Source organism: Spinacia oleracea, chromosome 6, assembly GCF_020520425.1.
Source record: "Spinacia oleracea cultivar Varoflay chromosome 6, BTI_SOV_V1, whole genome shotgun sequence".
In the NCBI taxonomy this organism is placed as follows: domain Eukaryota; kingdom Viridiplantae; phylum Streptophyta; class Magnoliopsida; order Caryophyllales; family Amaranthaceae; genus Spinacia; species Spinacia oleracea.
In genome coordinates, this window is record NC_079492.1 from 55768195 (window position 1) to 55789702 (window position 21508).

Sequence of the window (21508 nt, forward strand, 5' to 3'; positions counted from 1 at the left end):
GCGTTGGGATATCATTATTATTATTTTTGCATTGGAGTACTTCATCACGCCTCGTTCAGGTACTCGAACGAGTGTAGCACCTTCTGCGTGAGTTTGCACGGCTTATTACTTCGTTCGATGCGAGGATTCATAGGTGTTTCTTTCTTATTTTTATATCTGGGCAAAACTTGGCTAGCAGAAAGATTCAGCGCCCAGGCTGGGGCGTTAAAGATATCGGCGCCCAGCTCTGGGCGTTGAAAATGATTTCTGGGTATATTTTGACAGTTCTTATCCTTGATTTTTTTTTTCTTTTCGCTTTTGCTTTAGAACGAGGTAGACTGTGTAACGGGCGCTTGTAGGGCGAGCGTTATGTGCAGTGGTTTGATCGGAGTTTTGGTGACTCGCGATTTTCAGTTACCCTTGTTAGTGGGGTGACTTTATATATTCTAAGTAGTGCTTTAGAATTTGGGAGGGGTTGTAGCCATTCTAAGGTTCGTTTTACACGATCAAAGCTTAGGATTGTGCCCCTATGGTGTACGTATAGCATTAGCGTCGAGAACTTGCGATAAAATCATCATTTCGAGCATTTTTAGAATGTTTTTCTCAAGCCCCCAATTGTAGCTACAGGATTGGCTTGGTGCTATAATGCTTGGCATCCGTTTTTATGCATTAATGGTGACGTGGATCATGAATAGTTTGAACCAGACTCGTTTAGTGCGAGGTACGTTCGAGTAGTGATTTTGCTACTTCTCTTGTAAATGTCGTATTGTGCGACATTGCCATGGTCAAGGTAGTCACATGTTGAAGTGTGCCTTGACCAAAAGCTAGGTGCCTTTCTTTACCCATAATCATATTTAGAAATCTTTTGACTCACTTGCAACATTGAGATAAACGCATACTTAGCTTAAACCAACGACACTTTATTATGTTCGAGGAAGTCTTTGAAAATCATTTGAAAATTATTTAAAATCTGACTCCTACTGTGTACAATCCGAGGTGTCCTAGGCAAGTTGACTTATAGAAGGGTTCGTACAGGATCACATGAGTGAATCAAAATACTGTTACGATTTTTGGAATGATGTCTAAGGATTTGATGGAAGCCAAGGTGCAGGCGTCAAGGTATACTTGTGCCCGTTTGGCATATACTTTAGGCTTTTAGGGCCATCTTTTCCAGAATTGCGGGAATATAAACCGTTTTCAAATTGACATAGATTTACTTGGTGTATGTCTGCACAAAAGGTCAAGGTATACTTAGTTCTTTCCCTAGCTCTTTCATTTAAACTTTTAGCCCCCAATTGCTATTATGTCTTCTCGTTAATGATGCTTTCAGATTTCGATTTTAAGTGCCCGTGCTACATGTCTGAGTAGGGTGAGCCTTGGTTAAGTTCCAAGTCCTATTAACAATGTCTGATTTTTTTTCAAAGGGGATTTGCAAGCATTTGAATTACCATGAACGGGTGCCCTGAGTTCGAAGGAACGATGGGGCGACGCCGTAGAAAAATCCTCTTTATTGCAGGCTTACTGCCTTTATTACTTGTTGGCGATTATGACTGTGTCTGGTTGTGAGGGGGTCGAAAAAGTGCGGGGCTGATGCGTGACCTTGTCCCTCGTGGGTGTGACGTTTCTTTTTATTCAATCAAGTGTAATTGGATTTCCTGTGAGTATACACCCAATTGACTAGTAATGTAGGAGTCGTCATTCAGTTTTTAACGACAATGAGAAAAACTAACAAAACCCGGTTATCGTGACATAAAGGGAGTCCAATTATGTTTGACCACGACGGCCGTAGGTTCCCTTGTGATCCCTGGTGTGGGGATCTCTCAATATACACCCGCAAGGTAGAGATTGAGGGTTCGGGGGACTGTAACTACCGAGAGGAGTAATTCGCTCGTCGATAACTCCAGAGGCAGGATATCCTTACTAGCTCAGCATAAATAATTGGAGGGACATGCGTTAACTATTAAACTAATCTGAGTTGATTTTAGCAATATGCAACATATAACACTAATTCTATCGTGATTATCTGATTTAAGTAGCATTAAGGGACCTAGCATGATAATCCGATTTCCCAAAAATATTATATTTGTTAGGCCTGATAGAACAATCAGATTAGGTTAGTTTAACAGTTCATAAAAAGGGCGAGGAAAGCAGTTAAATCATCGAATAGGGACACATTACGACGCACCCTTGAGAGGTGCGTCACGGTTCTCAGAAAACTAACCACTTTGACTTTGCTATTTCTCCTTTTTATTTAACGAATCTCAATTATGGGACAGGATACGTTCTGTTCGATTTATAGATCGATTGCGACAGAACGCGTGATCAGTTTCGCAGCGAGAGGCTTAGGCTAAGGGTTGGAGTAAATACTCAGAGTATAATTATGTGTTGTTGTGTGTTCCTTTCACGTCGGTTTTAGGGGTCTATTTATAGGAAAACGTGGCGTAGAAAGATAGTTTTTCAGGAATTTGAATACGAAACAGATTAGGAAAAGAATCCATCCCAGGTATTTTCGGCGCCCAGCGCTGGGCGTTGGAATTTTCGGCGCCCAGGGCAGGGCGTTGAAAATAGGGTCTGGCAGAATTCTTTGGTCAGATTCGGATTCCTGAAATCCGTAGAGTTTGAGATTAATTCGAGTCTTTTAGCGCGTATCAATTTTATGCCGGAATGCGTTTGGGTCCGTTACGAACTCTAGGTTCGTTAGGATTTTAATTAATACGTAACTCCTATTTCCGAATCCTATTAGGAATAGGATTCTCGCGGTTTTCTATCTCATTTAGGATTTATGTTGGAGTGCAACACCTAATTCTGACAGGTTTCTATCTTTTATGATTTGCCACTTTTAGAAGCTACCTTTTATGGCAGTTACTATTTTTAGCAGGTTTCCATAAATAGCAGGTTTCGGGTGAAATGAAATGGGGAATCGAGATTCGTTTATTTTATAGGAGACGCGTTGTCAAGTGGAGTTTTTATGCTTTCATCATCGAACATTTCCCTTGCGGGAATGGGGACAAAAGTAGGTGTCTACAGTTAGCCCCCACTTTGACTGAGTCTTGGAGTAAGACGATGGTCAAAGTATTAGACGGAGTGCGTCACACAAGCCATGGTGTATGTGACCTGCTTTGCGAGGGTCTCACGAGCCCCCGAGTGATAACATTTGACTTAAGGGTCATCACTTGAAGCGTCGACATATCCGTCACGTGTCATTGGGATTTGTCAACTGATAGTATAGAAACTTCCTCACTTTGTCATTGGAAGGATCTAAAGGTGCGTAGAAACTCCCTCACTTTGTCATTGGGAGTAGCTACAGAAGATGTTTTCGAAATCAAAGCTATAAAGTGTAATTGGGCCTGGCCAAGCCCAATCATGAGGTAAAACGTTTTTAAAGATTCTCATTTTCAGGGCTAGCTAAACGAGAAAACCCCCTTGTTTTTATAGGACGTAAAACGAAGGAAAATCCAGCACATCGTTCTTTTTTGGAAAAACGGAAAACCAATCCTTTAATTTTTGGAAAAAGGGAAAACCAATCCTTTAATTTTTGGAAAAAGGGAAAACCGATCCTTTAATTTTTGGAAAAAGGGAAAATCGATCCTTTAATTTTTGGAAAAAGGGAAAACCGAAAAAAGTTATCGCTGCAGCGACTAAGGACCTGCGCGGTTAGTGACGCAGACCCCGCCCGCTGAAGGTGGGCGAGCCTGTCCGCTGAGGGTGGACGCCCCGTCCGATAGAAGTGGACGAATCTGTTTTGATGTTTTGAAAATAAGGGCCTACGCGGTTTGTGACGTAGACCCCGCCGGCTGAAGATGGCGAACCTGTCCGCTAAGGGTGGACACCCCGTCCGATAGAAGTGGACGAATCTATTTTGAAATTTATTTTGCTTTTTTTTGAAAATAAGGACCTACGCGGTTTGTGACGTAGACCCCGCCGGCTGAAGATGGCGAGCCTATTTTAAATTTGAAGATTTTATTTCTTTCGAAAACTGAGGACCTGCGCGGCTAGTGACGCAGACCCCGCCCGCTGAGGGTGGGCGAGCCCATTTTGAATTTCTTATTTTGCCTATGTAGAAGGGCTTTTGTGATTACAACCTATTGGTGGGTCGTAATATTTCCTGATTAGATGTGTCCTATAAGTGGGTCCACACTGTGTATATTTTTGTTTAACAATATTTTTTTTTTGAGATATCCAAACATGATATGGTGTATGGCGCAGTCTGGGAATTTAATTTTGATCGCGCGCTCCTCGTTGGAGTCTATTTTTTCGCGAGCCCCCAAGCATTCGTGCTTGACGGTCATTTCTTGTCAAAGAGGTTCCTTGGGGATACGCATTCTGTAATGTCTTTGATCGTGTTGGGGATTGCGCTCGTAAGTGCGAGCGATCTTTGTAGTGGCGTGCTACTTTTAACAAAGCCGTGAGGTGCGACTTTCGGCAATTTTAAAGTCGAATGAATATGGCAGGGCCCTATAGAAGTTAGAGCTGTTTTTTTTTTGGGTCTGGGATCATTTTCGGCGCCCAGGCCTGGGCGTTGAAATAATTCACGCCCAGGTGGGGCGTTGAAAGTGTTGTTTGGGCTGGTCTTTTGATGACACAGTTGGCCTCTTGTTCATTCGCTTATTTCACTTGGAAGTTCTATGTATTCTCTCTTCTTTTTTTTTCTTTTTTTTTAGAACGTGATGATTTTCTTGAGAAGCCGTAGCCGATTGGTGGACTACGGTGCTTGTCGCTTTGGGGCGATTTATTTTAAGGAATTGTTGCTCTTAAGGCGTACAGTTATTGCAATAGTTGGGCGAGTCTATATGGCCCGAGGAACATAACTTGAGGCGTAATACTTTGACCGCTCTTGTTGTTGTATATTTTTCCTTTTGAACGCATTCGTGAATGTTCGATACTCAGAATGATGATATGTATGTGCGAACGAGCGTTCATAGAATGGCCGTTGTGTGCGGTCCATTAGTCAGTTTGCTTGAATCATTTTTTTGAGCAATGACGGATTTTGAATAGTTTGCTTAGAAGCTTGATAGGGTTCAGGCCCATTCATGAAGTGGGCCCAAGCATCGTGCCCTTCTTGATCGTTCAAACATTTGCTTCGAGTTTTTTTTATTTTGCTATGGTCGTTTCGTAGCTTGGAGCCCCCAAGTATGCATGTTGGGATGCTTTCCTTTTGGCGTACGATGTTTGTATGTTCTTTCGAGAAAGATGCCTTGGGGTTCCGCTCGTGTAGGTGCGAGCTATCCCTTCCGTGGTAGGTAATATTTTGCTACCTTTAATCCTTAATGTAGAAGTCGTGTGGCTTGCATTTTGAATTTGGGTGATAAGTAGTCTTTGCCTCTTTTACACGTGCTCTTGGTCGTGCCTACATTAGTGCAATATGCCTTACTCTTCTTTTAGACTTGTACCGTGGGACGGTTGAACTTATGGTGCGACGTAGGCTTGTGTGGCCTAACGGCGTGTCTTAGAACATTTCTCCAGGTGTTGGGATATTATTATTTTTTGCATTGGAGTATTTCATCATGCCTCGTTCAGGTGTCCGAACAAGTGTGGCATTTTCTGCATGGGTTTGCACGGCTTATTACTTCGTTCGATGCGAGGATTCATAAGTGTTTCTTTCTTATTTTTATATCTGGGCAAAACTTGGCTAGCAGAAAGATCCAGCGCCCAGGCTGGGGCGTTAAAGATATCGACGCCCAGCTCTGGGCGTTGAAAATGATTTCTGGGCAGAACTTTGACAGTATTTTTTTCTTTCGCTTTTTTTTTGGAACGATGTAGACTGTGTAACGGGCGTTTTATAGGGCGAGCGTTATGTGCAGTGGTTTGATCGGAGTTTTGGTGACTCGCGATTTTCAGTTACCCTTGTTAGTGGGGTGACTTTATATATTCTAAGTAGTGCTTAGAATTTGGGAGGGGTTGTAGCCATTCTAAGGTTTGTTTTTCACAATTTAAAGCTTAGGATTGTGCCCCTATGATGTATGTATAGCATTAGCGTCGAGAATTTGCGATAAAATCGTCATTTCGAGCATTTTTAGAGTGTTTTTCTCAAGCCCCCAATTGTAGCTACGGGATTGGCTTGGTGCTATAATGCTTTGCATACGTCTTTATGCATTCATGGTGACAGGGATCATGAATAGTTTGAACCAGACTCGTTTAGTGCGAGGTACGTTCGAGTAGTGACCTGCTATATCTCTTGTAAATGTCGTATTATGCGACATCGCCATGGTCAAGGTAGTAACATGTGGAAGTGTGCCTTGACCAAAAGTTAGGTGCCTTTCTTTACCCATAATCATATTTAGAAATCTTTTTGACTCACTTTGTAACATCGAGATAAACACATACTTAGCTTAAACCAACGACACTTTATTATGTTCGAAGAAGTCTTTAAAAATCATTTGAAAATTATTTAAAATCCGAGTCCTACTGTGTACAGTCTGAGGTGTCCTAAGTAAGTTGACTCATAGAAGGGTTCGTACAGGATTACATGAATCAAAATACTGTTACGATTTTTGGAATGTTGTCTAAGGATTTGCTGGAAGCCAGGGTGCAGGCGTCAAGATATACTTGTGCCCGTTTGGCATATGCTTTAGGCTTTTAGGGCCATCTTTTCCAGAATTGCGGGAATATAAACCATTGTCAAATTGACTTAGATTTACTTGGTGTGTGTCTGTACAAAAGGTCAAGGTATATTTAGTTCTTTCCCTAGCTCTTTCATTTTAATTTTTAGCCCCCAATTGCAATTATGTCTTCCCATTAAGGATGTTTTTAGATTTCGATTTTAGATGCCCGTGTCATATGTCTGAGTAGGGTGACCCTTGGTTAAGTGCCAAGTCCTATTGACAATGTCTGTTTTGTTTTTTTTTCAAAGGGGATTCGCAAGCATTCGAATTACCATGAACGGGTGCCCTGAGTTCGAATGAACGATGGGGCGATGCCGTAGAACAATCCTCTTTATTGCAAGCTTACTGCCTTTGCTACTTGTTGGCGATAATGACTGTGTCTAGTGGTGAAAGAAGGTCTTTAAGCGAACGACTATGTCTAGTGGTGAAAGAAAGTCTTTAAGTGAGTTAGTTCGTTTTAGAGAGGGTCAAGTCGAGTACTTTAGAGGTCATGGACGCTTGCGTTAGCCCCCATTCAATTGAGGCAGAGTGATCTTTTGAGTCTTGGCTAAGTGCCTAGGAGTGTGAGTGCTCCTTCTGGCAAGGGTACGTGCCCTTATTATTTTTCGATGTGTGCTCATTAATTTTGGCATCTTGATGACTCGAATTCTTCTTTTGACTTAAGTTTTTCTTTCGACTTGGATTGCAAGTAATTAAATTTCAATAAGGGACTTCTATGTTTTATTCTTGTTTTTCTATAGGCTTTAATATTTTTGTCAAATCGGTTGGACCGAATCATGGATTGCCTACGTATCCGCCTTAAATAGATTTAATTTGGAATGAGGTCTTGCGTAGTTCTTAGCCTAGAAAATGGTTTCTTAGAATGCCGATTTTAAACAAGTACGTTCCGAGGTGGAAACATATTATTTTAAATGGTAGAATAAGTGAAGTTTATTATTATTTAAATCTGCTGCTTTGCCGTAAGCCAAAAATTTGTTTTAGATATTATTTTTTTTAGTACATGTATTTTTTGGTGGTACGTATATCTGAATACGTGCTGTACCCCTCTAAGTGTTCGTTATTTTTCCGTGCATGTGCGGATAAAATGACGAGCACTTCTGGACAAAATTTGGCAAGCAGAGAGATTCAGCGCCCAGGCTGGAGCGTTAAGGATTTTGGCGTCCAGTTGTAGGCGCTGAAAATGATTTCTGGGCGGATTTTTTTTGGTGCGCTAAATGCTTCTTTTCTTTTTAGACTAACTTTAGAGGCGCTTTGCAAAGTTCCTTTTTTATTATTCACATTTTTTATTTTTACGTTGAGCGTAGAATGTACTCTTCATTTGTCTCTTTTTTATTTGTGACTCAAGACGGCTTGAAATAAGATAAGTTGTATAGGTATTAGTCGAGCATGAGGATTACATCGACCAAGGCCAATGAATAGCATGGGGACGGTTCAAGGGTATATCAACAGGACGTATCCAAACAAGTTATATGGTCATTATGCTAATGGTGGTGTAAGAGCAGGTTTGGATTTTGGGCATGACGCACGTGTCAATGGCCGTGCGTGGTTTGCGGTTGATAACAAGTTCAAAAACAAGAGTTGAGGTAATGGTTTCTTGGGTTATGGCAATGAGAACATGGATGGGTTAAATGAGCAGACCAGGGACCCCAAAGCGAAGGCGTCTAAGAGCATAAGGATTGGAAAGGGTAGACGTCGTAGAATTTTATGATTTGGATTGGTCGACTCAATTATTTTCCTTCGTTTACTTGGGTAGATTTCGCACTTTGGGAGGTACGGGCTAAGTATTTCTTGGCTCGCTCTTTTCGCTTCCCTTTTTTCTTTCTATTTTTTCCTTTTGCATGGGATTTCTCCCCAACATAAATCCTTCAATCAATTTTTTGTTTGGGCTAAAAGGTAGATGATTGTGGTCTTTTAGTCACGAGGCGAGACTGAGTGAGCCTCGTTTGGTAGGCCTATAGTGGACCTTTTAATTTTAGCAGGCCTAGGGTGGACCTTTAATTTTGTCTTACTTTGCAAGCGTATTTAGTCGTTTCTTAAAATGTGCAAATAGCGTAGATTCAAAATGTTTTTTTTACCTTATTGAATTTTAACGAAAGAATTACATCGAAAATAATTTTTTGCTTCTTTTCAGATTCCAGTTTCTGGGATTTAATTGGAAGTTGTGATTTAGACTCAAACTTTCATTAATCTTTCTGATTATAACCCGTGTATGAATACAAGGAGGTGGCCTAGACTCAAAATAATGACGTGGCGTAAGCCTATAATACTTGACCAAGCGACTCTCAGACTTAGGCTAATTGGACCATAACTTTCGTTGGTTGACACTTTAGATTTCAACCCCTGGGTGTTCATTTGTCATGCGCCATTTTGTTTAATGTTGGCAAGGTAGTTAATTGGGGAGGTCGAATTTTTATTTTTGCAAGACTAGAATCATTAGTGCGGCTTCTCTCTTAGTGTGTATTGCTTTACCCCAATGGTAGCCCTATTGGTATGCCGATTTGGGTATTTTCATGGTTGGTCATGTTGCATTCATGGAAAATCTTTTAGTCTGTACTTAATAGTATTTCAAGGAGTGAGTGACTCGAGAGGACTATGATAGTCGTGACCCAATGTGATTATAAGCCTTGAGGCCATTAACTTTTCTTTCCAATGGTATTGACACCTTAGGTTCACTTTGGGGTTGTGCGACTATGGGGGATGATTTCCAGAATGTGACTGTTTCCAATTTGCAAATACTATAATATATTCTTTTTATTGGTGAGAGAGAGTGTTGAGGCCGTGGATTCTTAGCAAAGGATGACAATTACATATGGGTGCTTATTGATTTAAATGTTAGGAGAGGAGACTCAATATGGTTTAACCTTTTAACTTGCAGAACGACACCAAGCATTAGGACCGATTCTATGGATAAGACAACTAAGACTTAGGATTTAGATTGTACTTTGGCATAGCCTAGTCTAGACTCGAATTTATTTTTTTATTCAAACATTATTTTTCTTTGAAAACTTCATTTGAACATTATTTTTTGAATACTTTGCCCATGTGACATTCAAGGTTTAATTAGCATGCTCGGTTTTGATGCCGAGCATTGTCGTCGTAGGAGGCCTAACAACGACACAAAGAGTTATTTATTTTTATTTTTTTTGTCGCTTTTAGAATCGAGTGCCTTTTCATACGTCTTTGCAGCAACTTTCACGAAATTTTTTTTTTTTTTTTGCTACGTGTTTTTTTTTTGCGCGGGCACCGGGGCTGTTGTGCCTGACCAAAAGGCCAGGCAGCAACTTCAGCGCCCAGCAGTGGGCGTGAGAAATTTCGGCGCCCAGCCAGGGGCGTTGAAAATGCGTCCCTGGCTGGTTCTCGTTTTCTGTTTGCGTATACTTTTGTTTTTGCGACTTTAATTTTGCGTGCTTTCCTTATAATGTCCTTTACGCGTTGTGCAGCGTTTGTGGGATTCGTTACAGGCCATCCCGAATGTCGCTTTTTTTTGTGGCGATCGTTCGGGTTTGCGGAACACGTATTTTGGTATAACTCTTTGGCTAATTGGTTCATAAATGTTTGGGCAATTTTTAAGGTCGTTGGTTTTCTAGCATTATTCGTCTAGCATTATTCGTACGCACAATCATAACATAGTCACATAGTTCGCTACACATAACTACATTACAAACATGGATTTGAAAATTAAATATGTCACGTAGTTTATGATAGGCTTCTATGGGTAGTATTTGCGCCTGGCTTGGTACCGCTTCTATCGTAGATCCAACACATGCCCCGGTCGAGGTAGTGTCTTCAACAGCCGAATTTCGCCCAAGAGGCCAACCCGCAAGTGCAAGCCAAGGGGGCATGCAGGCGAGAGGGACCTAATGAGCGAGCGATTGGGTTCGGGATAGGTGTACTACCTGCACAAGTACCGAGTGGGAAACATGCGCGGTGTATGCACCCCCCTATTGGCGAAAAAAGGTATCCTTAGTCCCAACTCCCAAGATGAAACACCTAGGGAGCCAAGATTCGTTATGCGGTTCTGCCCGTTCACATTAATATGCTGATTTTCAGGTCGTCCCAACTTGTTGGGAAATAAACGAGGGGTAGGATTGTTTCACCCTTCGGCTATTTTGATTACCTACAAGCACGAGTATTTCCTTCACTATCCCCAGTGGAGTCGCCACTGTGAGTGGGTCGAAAAAGCGCGGGGCTGATGCGTGACCTTGTCCCTCGTGGGTGTGACGTTTCTTTTTATTCAATCAAGTGTGATTGGATTTCCTGTGAGTATACACCCAATTGACTAGTAATATAGGAGTCGCCATTCAGTTTTTAACGACAATGAGAAAAACTAACAAAACCCGGTTATCGTGACATAAAGGGATTGCAATTATGTTTGACCACGACGGCCGTAGGTTCCCTTGTGATCCCTGGTGTGGGGATCTCTCAATATACACCCGCAAGGTAGAGATTGAGGGTTCGGGGGACTGTAACTACCGAGAGGAGTAATTCGCTCGTCGATAACTCCAGAGGCAGGATATCCTTACTAGCTCAACATAAATAATTGAAGAGACATGCGTTAACTATTAAACTAATCTTAGTTGATTTTAGCAATATGCAACATATAACACTAATTCGATCGTGATTATCTGATTTAAGTAGCATTAAGGGACCTAGCATGATAATCCGATTTCCCAAAAGTATTATATTTGTTAGGCGTGATAGAACAATCAGATTAGGTTAGTTTAACAGTTCATAAAAAGGGCGGGGAAAGCAGTTAAATCATCGAAAAGGGACACATTACGACACACCCTTGAGAGGTGCGTCACGGTTCTCAGAAAACTAACCACTTTGACTTTACTATTTCTCCTTTTTATTTAACGAATCTCAATTATGGGACAGGATACGTTCTGTTCGATTTATGGATCGACTGCGACAGAACGCGTGAACAATTTCGCGCCGAGAGGCTTAGGCTAAGGGTTGGAGTCAATACTCAGAGTATAATTATGTGTTGTTGTGTGTTGTTGTGTGTTCCTTTCACGTCGGTTTTAGGGGTCTATTTATAGGAAAAAGTGGCGTAGAAAGATAGTTTTTCAGGAATTTGAATACGAAACGGATTAGGAAAAGAATCCGTCCCAGGTATTTTCGGCGCCCAGCGCTGGGCGCTGGAATTTTCGACGCCCAGGGCTGGGCGTTGAAAATAGCGTCTGGCATAATTCTTTGGTCAGATTCGGATTCCTGAAATCCGTAGAGTTTGAGATTAATTCGAGTCTTTTAGCGCGTATCAATTTTATGACGGAATGCGTTTGGGCCCGTTACGAACTCTAGGTTCGTTAGGATTTTAATTAATACGTAACTCCTATTTCCGAATCCTATTAGGAATAGGATTCTCGCGGTTTTCTATCTCATTTAGGATTTATGTTGGAGTGCAACACCTAATTCTGACAGGTTTCTATCTTTTATGATTTGCCACTTTTAGAAGCTACCTTTTACGGCAGTTACTATTTTTAGCAGGTTTCCATAAATAGCAGGTTTCGGGTGAAATGAAATGGGGAATTGAGATTCGTTTATTTTATAGGAGACGCGTTGTCAAGTGGAGTTTTTATGCTTTCATCATCGAACCTTTCCCTTGCGGGAATGGGGACAAAAGTAGGTGTCTACACTAGTGGTGAAAGGTCTTTAAGCGAACGACTATGTCTAGTGGTGAAAGAAAGTCTTTAAGTAAGTTAGTTCGCTTTTAGGGAGGGTCCAGTCGAGTACTTTAGTGGTCATGGACGCTTGCGCTAGCCCCCATTCGATTGAGGCAAAGCGATCTTTTGAGTCTTGGCTAAGTGCCTAAGAGTGTGAGTGCTCCTCCTGCCAAGGGTATGTGCCCTTATTATTTTTCGATGTGTGCTCGTTTTGGCATCTTGGTGACTTGGATTCTTCCTTTGACTTTTTCTTTCGACTTGGGTTGCAAGTAATTAAATTTCAATAAGGGACTTCTATTTTTTATTCTTGTTTTTCTATAGGCTTTAATATTTTTGCAAATTGGTTGGACCGAATCATGGATTGCCTACGTATCCGCCTTAAATAGATTTAATTTGGAATGAGGTCTTGCGTAGTTCTTAGCCTAGAAAATGGTTTCTTAGAATGCCGATTTTAAACAAGTACGTTCTGAGGTGGAAACATATTGTTTGAAACGGTGGAATAAGTGAAGTTTATTATTATTTTAATCTGCTGCCTTGCCGTAAGCCAAAAATTTGTTTTATATTTTTTTTTTGAGTACATGTATTTTTTGGTGGTACGTATATCTGAATACGTGTTGTACCCCCCAAGTGTTTGTTATTGTTCCGTGTATGTGCGGATAAAATGACGAGCACTTCTGGACAAATTTTAGCAAGCAGAGAGATTCAGCGCCCAGGCTGGGGCGCTAAAGATTTCGGCGCCCAGCTGTGGGCGCTATAAATGACTTCTGGGCGGATCTTTTTTGGTGCTCTAGATGCTTCTTTTCCTTTTTAGACTAACTTTAGAGGCGCTTTGCAAAGTTTCTTTTTTATTATTCACATTTTTTTATATTATTTTTTTATTTTTACGTTGAGCGTAGAATGTATTTTTTCATTTGTCTCTTTTTTATTCGTGACTCAAGACGGTTTGAAAGATGGGTTGTATGAGATAGGATAATTTGTATAGGTATTGGTCAAGCATGAGGATTACATCTACTAGGACTCACAATTTGCAGCCTCGTGCTAGTGTCATGAGTTTACATCAACCAAGGCCAATGAGTAGCATGGGGACGGCTCAAAGGTATATCAACAGGATGTATCCACACAAGTTATATGGTCATTATGCTAATGGTGATGCAAGAGAAGGTTTGGGCTTTTGGAAATAATGGGTATGACGCACGTGTCAATGGCCGTGCGTGGTTTACGGTTGACAACAAGTTCAAGAACAAGAGTCGAGGTAATGGTTTCTTGGGTTATGGCAGTGAAAACATGGATGGGTTAAATGAGCTGAACAGGGGCCCCAGAGCGAAGGCGTCTAAGAACATAAGGATTGGAAAGGGTAGACATTGTAGAATTTTATGATTTGGGTTGGTTGACTCAATTTTTTTTTTTCTTCGTTCACTTGGGTAAATTTCGCACTTTGGGAGGTACGGGCTAAGTATTTCATGGCTCACTCTTTTCGCTCTCCCTTTTCTCTTTCTATTTTTTCCTTTTTGCATGGGATTTCTCCCCAACATAAATCCTTCAAAATTTATTTGGGCTAAAAGGTAGATGGTTGTGGTTTTTGAGTCACGAGGCGAGACTGAGTGAGCCTCGTTTGGTAGGCCTATAGTGGACCTTTAATTTTAGTAGGCCTAGGGTGGACCTTTTAATTGTCTTTACTTTGCAAGCGTATTTAGTCGTTTAAAATGTGCAAATAGCGTAGATTCAAAATGTTATTTTTACCTTATTGAAATTTAACGAAAGAATTACATCGAAAATAACGTTTTTGCTTCTTTTCAGATTCTAGTTTTCGGGATTTAATTGGAAGTTGTGATTTAGACTCGAACTTTCATTGACTTTTCTGATTATAATCCGTGTATGAATACAAGGAGGTGGCCAAGACTCAAAATAATGACGTGGCGTAAGCCTATAATACTTGACCGAGCAACTCTCAGACTTAGGCTAATTGGACCATAACTTTCGTTGGTTGACACTTCAGATTTTAACCCTTGGGTGTTCATTTGTCATGCGCTATTTTGCTTTATGTTGGCAAGGTAGTTAATTGGGGAGATCGAATTTTTATTTTTGCAAGGCTAGAATCATTAGTGCGGCTTCTCTCTTAGTGTGTATTGCTTTACCCCAATGGTAGCCTTATGGCATGCCGATTTGGGTACTTTCATGGTTTGTCATGTTGCATTCATGGAAAATCTTTTAGTCCGTACTTAGTAGTATTTCAAGGAGTGAGTGACTCGAGAGGACTATGATAGTCGTGACCCAATGTGATCATAAGCCTTGAGGCCATTAATTTTTGCTAATGGTATTGACACCTTAGGCTCACTTTGGGGGTTGTGCGACTATGGGGGAACGATTTTCAGAATGTGACTGTTTCTATTTTGCAAATACTATAATATATTCTTTTTATTTGTGAGGGAGAGCATTGAGGCCGTGGATTCTTAGCAAGGGATGACAATTACATATGGGTGCTCATTGATTTAAATGTTAGGAAGGGAGACTCAATATGGTTTAACCTTTTAACTTGCAGAACGACACCAAGCATTAGGACCGATTTTATGGATAAGACAACTAAGACTCGGGATTTGGATTGTACTTTGGCATAGCCTAGTCTAGACTCGGATTTTTTATTCGAACATAATTTTTACTTTGAAAACTTTATTCGAACATCATTTTTTTGAATACTTTGCCCATGTGACATTCAAGGTTATTAGCATGTTCGGTTTTGGTGCCGAGCATTGTCGTCGTAGGAGGTCTAACAACGACGCAAAGAGTTATTCTTTTTTATGAGTCTCTTTTAGAATCGAGTGCTTTTCTTACGCCCTCGCAGCAATTTTTTTTACGAACGTTTTTTTTGCTACGTGTTTTCTTTTTCGCGGGCACCGAGGCTGCTGCGCCTGACCAGAAGGCCAAACAGCAACTTCAGCGCCCAGCGTAGGGCGTGAGAAATTCTGGCGCTCAGCCAGGGGCGTTGAAAATGCGTCCTTGGCTGGTTCTCGTTTTCTGTTTGCGTCTACTTTTGTTTATGCGACTTTGATTTTGCGTGCTTGCCTAATAACGTCATTTACGCGTTGTGCAGCATTTGTGGGATTCGTTACAGGCCATCCCGAGCGTCGCTTATTTTTGTGGCGATCGTTCGGGTTTGCGAAACACGTGTTTCGGTATAGCTCTTTGGCAAATTGGTTTATGAATGTTTGGGAAATTTTTAAGGTCGTTGGTTTTCTAGCATTATTTGTCACACACAATCACATAATTCGCTACACATAACTAACATTACATCATGAGGCAAAGTAATAATATGTCATGTAGTTTATGATAGGCTTCTATGGGTAGTATTTGCGCCTGGCTTGGTACCGCTTCTATCGCAGATCCAACACATGCCCCGGTCGAGGTAGTGTCTTCAACAGACGAATTTCGTCCCAGAAGGCCAACCCGCAAGTGCAAGCCAAGGGGGCATGCAGGTGAGAGGGACCTAATGAGCGAGTGATTGGGTTTGGGACGGGTGTACTACTAGCGAAAGTGCCGAGTGGACAACATTCGAAGCGTATGCACCCCCCGGTTGGCGATGGGTATCCTTAGTCCCAACTCCCGAGATGAAACACCAAGGGAGCGAAGATTCGTTATGCGGTTCTGTCCGTTCACATTAATATGCTAATTTTCAGGTCGTCCCAACTTGATGGGGAAATAAACGCGGGGTAGGATCGTTTCACCCTTCGGCTATTTTGATTACCTACAAGCACGAGTATTTCCTTCACTATCCCCAGTGGAGTCGCCACTGTGAGGGGGTCGAAAAAGCACGAGGCTAATGCGTGACCTCGTCCCTCATGGGTGTGACGCTTCTTTTTGTCAAATCAAGTGTGATTGGATTTCCTGTGAGTTTACACCCAATTGACTAGTAATATAGGAGTCGCCATTCAGTTTTTAACGACAATGAGAAAAACTGACAAAACCCGGTTATCGTGACATAAAGGGAGTGCAATTATGTTTGACCACGACGGCCGTAGGTTCCCTTGTGATCCCTGGTGGTGGGGATCGCTCAACGTACACCCGCAGGGTAGAGATTGAGGGTTCGGGGGACTGTAACTACCGAGAGGAGTACTCGTTCTTCGATAACTCCAGAGGCAGGATATCCTTACTAGCTCAGCATAAATAATTGAAGGGACATGCGTTAACTATTAAACTAATCTCAGTTGATTTTATCAATATGCAACATATAGTACTAGATCGAGCGCGATTATCTGATTTAGATTGTTTTAAGGGACCTAGCATGATAATCCAATTTCCCAAAAATATCATATTTATTCGGCGTGATCGAACAATCAGATTTTAGTTAGTTTAACAGTTCATAAAAGGGCGAGGAAAGCAATTAAACCATGGAAAAGAGACACATTACGACGCACCCTTGAAAGGTGCGTCACGGTTCTCAGAAAACTAACCACTTTGACTTTGTTATTTCTCTTTTTATTTAACGAATCTCAAATTATGGGACAGGATACGTTCTGTTCGATTTATGGATCGATTGCGACAGAACGCGTGATCAGTTTTGCAGTGTGAGGCTTAGGCTTAGGGGTTTAGAGTCAATACTCAGAAATATAATTGTGTGTTGTTGTTGTTTTCACGTCGAACATGGGCTATATTTATAGAAAAGAGTTCGTGGAAAGATAGAATTGTAGAACTCTAATCCTCGAGGAATTAGGAAAAAACACGTCCCAAGTATTTTCAGCGCCCAAGGCTGGGCGTCAAAGATTTCGGCGCCCAGCTCTAGGCGTTGAAAATAGGACCCATGCAATTTCAGCGCCCAGGGCTGGGCGTTGAAATTGATGTTTGGGTTGTTTTCTTAGTCAGATTCGGATTCCTAGAATCCGGAGTATTTGAGAATTAATCGAGTCTTTTAGTGCGTATTAACCTTGTGATGGAATGCGTCTGGGTCCGTTACGAACTCTAGGCTCGTTAGGATTTTAATTAATACGTGACTCTTATTTTCGAATCATATTAGGAATAGGATTCTCTCATAATTTCTATCTCATTTAGGATTTATGTTGGAGTGCAACACCTAATTCTGACAGGTTTCTATCTTTTATGACTTGCCACTTTTAACAACTACCCATTACGGCAGTTACTATTTTTAGCAGGTTTCCATAAATAGCAGGTTTCTATAAATAGTAGGTTTCGGGTGAAATAAAAAGGGGTGATCGAGATTCGTTATTTTATAGGAGATGCGTTGTCAAGTGGAGATTTATGCTTTCATCATCGAACCTTCCCTTTCGGGAATGGGGACAAAAGTAGGTGTCTACACCGCTTCCTATGAGAATTGCGATGTGGGCTATTCTCTAGAGCACCTATGAGCAAATCGAGGTCGGACGTATGGCCAGTATAAGGCGTCACTTTATTCACGGAGTCAGAATGTCATACATATTCAGTTGCGTGCTTTAAGTGACGAGTTTCTAACTCCCTATCAAGTTCAATACGAAAGTCACTTGGTAGGAAAGAGATCATAGCTTAAATGTCACTAAGTGTTAATTCAAGTCGAAAAACATTGGCACCTATTCAATTGTTTTGTTTTGCCCAAAACCAATATCCTTCTCCTTTTTCCTTTCTTTTCCGCATATTTGAACCTGTGGGGGATTGTTGGAAATTCTCATTGGGAAACACAAAGGGAAAAAAGTGAGTGAAAATAAAGAGTCCCACATGGAAAAAACTCTTCATACTCTCCTTGTTTATTAATTGGGGAATGAGTGTAACTCTTGTTTAAGAAAGTGTGAGAGTGGTATGGGTGGACACATCACACACACGCGCGCGCGCGCGCCGGGCCGGGCTCGGGCCTCGGGGTTTTGTGGGTCAACCCTATTCTTTTTGGTAACTGGACCGTTTTGGTTAAGTCATTGTTACGGGAATCTGTATTGATTATGTAACCGTTGGATTAATTACCATTAATTGCGTCAGTTACAACATTGATTAAATCTGACCGCTTTTTGCTGTTGCAATCCTCATTGATTTCAGTCGTTGCTGTCTGTTGCCTTGCTTTGATTCTGATTACTTAAATCAGAATTTCGGATTCTTTCAAAAAACACAGAAATTCATTCACACAAAATACGAAAATACATTTCTTCTCTCAAACAAAAAAATTGCTCTCGGTTTTGGGCATATGTTCTGACTCCATCCGGCTTTGTGAGTGCACACAACGTCGGAGTTGCGCTAATCCTGGAGGGCGACCGCATTCTGTTCTACTGCACCGGGAGGTAGCGTGGAATCGTCTTTTAGGACAGTGGGTGTCCACGACGGAAAAATTGTTCTTCGTTCAGTTCATCGAATCAGATAAGTTTGTTCTAATTTTTGGTTTAATCGCAACATATGCTTCGGGGCATCCCTGACTTCCGCATTCCTGGGGAAGAGGCTAATCATCCTACTCAGATGGCTCAGTTCCATATGAACGAGGTAAGACGAGCGTCCTTCTTGCCTCTCAACTTTGATTTGTTCATTTTGGTTTTTCTCATCTTCTCTCTTTCTTCCGTTTAGGCCAGCTTCTGGACTGCTTTCGCCGCTGAGTGTCAGTATCATGATGAGGTGCGGCTAGCCAAGTATTCCGAGCGTTACGCTCATGATGTCCCCCTTTTAAATTAGAAAGCGAACGTCCTTCTTTCCGAGCTTGAGGAGACGAAGGGGTTGGTTGCCGAGTTTACTCGGGAGGGGACGGCTACGCTTGAGACACTTGGCAAGGGAATTGCTGATCTAACCTCGAGGATGGCAGCCGACTCTCAGCAGCATGAGGCTCCCAAGAAGGAGATGGCCGAGGAGAAGGCTGCTTTTGAGGCTGCGCTGAAGGATAGGGATTCTACTATCCTGAACCTTCGGGAGAGTGCCAAGAAGTTTCAAGAGGCCCTTGAGCGGATTCCTGTGCTGGAGCTTGATATTGATGAGCTCAAGGCCAAAGTTCGTAAGCTCGAGCAGGAGAAGGCTCATATGTATACTGCTGAGCGGTGCCGAAATCAGTACTGGGAGGGGATCCTCGGCGCTCGTCGCATGTTCGCTAAGAACATGCCTGATATCAAGTGGGCCGAGAACGTGCACAAGTGGCTCGACGCCAAGGACAACATGTTGGAGTGTCAAGCTGACCGAGACGACGCTGCTGCGGAGCGTGAAGAAGCTGCCAGGGGGCAGCAGGCTCGGAAGGTAGCCTCGGAAGGCGACACTACTGTGGCCACTTCTTCGCAGGCTGCTCCACAGGGGCTCGTTGGTGACGTTCCTTAGGAACTCGGGCAGTCGTCTTCTTCAGAGTCGGTCGGTTCCAGTTGAGGACCTCCAAATTTGTGCTTGACTTTCTCCACTTTTGCCTCGTCGCTGCGTTGTACTCTAATAATTTCTTTTTTCTTTCCTTGTACTTCGGTAGGCCGAAATCATCTGTTGATGGCTGCCTATCTTTTAGCTTTAGGGTTATTTGCTGAGCTTTCTTGATCCCGAAAATTTGCTTAGCCAAGTTCGGGAACTTGTCTTTGTTTCCAGCTCCCTCAAATCCATTGTTTTGCTAGGGGGTTTGCTTTGTTTTTGAGTCCTTCAGATCCGTAGATCTGCTAAGAGGCTCATTTTGATTAAGTTCTTTAAATCCGTAGATCAGCTAAGAGACTCATTTTATTTTCGAGCTCTTCAGATCCGTCGATCTGCTAAGAGGTTCGAACAGTTCTTCCAGTTTCTTGTGGTTCGGAAACCTGGGCAAGAAACCGCTAGTCTGGCTCTTAGTTATGACTTTGGCGATCCGTGGATCTGAGCTGAAGTCTTTATAACTTGATTCAAGCGACTGTCGTTGCGAACATAGTTTTCCGAGGTATCGCAAATTCGGGGATTTTGGACGATACCTTAGGACGTTGGTTATCTTGAGTGTAACTATTTCTTGAATCTTTGTCCAAGGAATGGTTAACTTAGATTAATATTTAGCTTCGGATTGATCAGATCCGAAGTTGCAAGCATATAAAATAGAAGGACAATGAAGTAAATAGAGAGATAAGTTTAATGAAACACATGGTGCCAAGGGCTTTCCTCTTCTCATTAAACAACTTACTTGGATTACAGATAGAGTGAGATCATACAAAATATTTCTTGAGAACATCGGCATTCCAATGGTTCTTCAAGATTGTTCCATCTAACTGTTTGAGCATAAAAGTGCAAGCCCTCTTTTCAGAGTGGATGATGTATGGTCCTTCCCATGTGGCTGAGAGTTTCCCATGGATCCTTCCTTTCTGAAGTGCGGCGGCGTTTCTGAGTACTAGATCGCCAACCTTCAGAGGTCTGGCGTTGACCCTTCGGTTGTAATGCTTGCTGACCCTTCGTAAGTAGGCAGTGTTGAGAGTTTGTGCGTCGTTCCGATCTTCATCTAGTAGATCAAGGGCTTCGGACAGGAGTTGGTTGTTGCTTTCTCCATGGACTCCATCATACTTGTTGTATGCCTGGATCCTCAAGCTTTCTGTTCCGATCTCTATAGGGATGACAACCTCGGAACCGTATACCAGGTGGAGAGGTGTTTGTCCAGTGGCCTCTTTTTCGGTGGTCCGAAGGGACCAAAGTGTTCTCGGAAGCTCTTCCAGCCATTTGCTCTTCTCGTCCTCAACTCTCTTCTTGAGTGCGTTGAGGATGAGTTTGTTTGCGGCTTCGGCTTGACCGTTACTTTGAGGGTGGCACACTGCCGAGTAAGCTAGGTAGATACCGTACTGCTTGCACCACTTTTGCAGTGGGGTGTTGTCAAACTGTTTTCCGTGGTCGAAGACCATCAGCCTCAGTATTCTGAACCTTGTGATTATGTTTTTCCAGATGAATCGGCGGACTTGTGGCTTAGTGATGGAAGAAACTGCCTCGGCCTCAATCCACTTGCTGAAATAGTCTACTCCTACTATCAACCACTTCTTCTGGTTCACAGCTGAGGGGAAGGGGCCAATGATGTCCAATCCCCATTGTGCAAATGGTAAGGGATAGAGTGTTGATTGCAGGGTTTGAACTGGCTGGGGTGCGAACTTCTGGCATTTCTCACACTTCCTCGTCATGGATTTGCTTCGGAGACCATGGTGTGCCACCAGAATCCGGCCCAAAGCGCCTTATGTGCCAGGGCTCTACCTCCAATGTGATTTCCAAATATGCCGAGGTGGATTTCTCTCAGAATGTAATCGGCATCGGTTGGTCCGACACATTTCAGCAATGGGGTTGAGAACGACTTCCTCATGAGCTCTCCGTTGGCGTCAATGATGAACCATTTGTTGAATCTTTTCA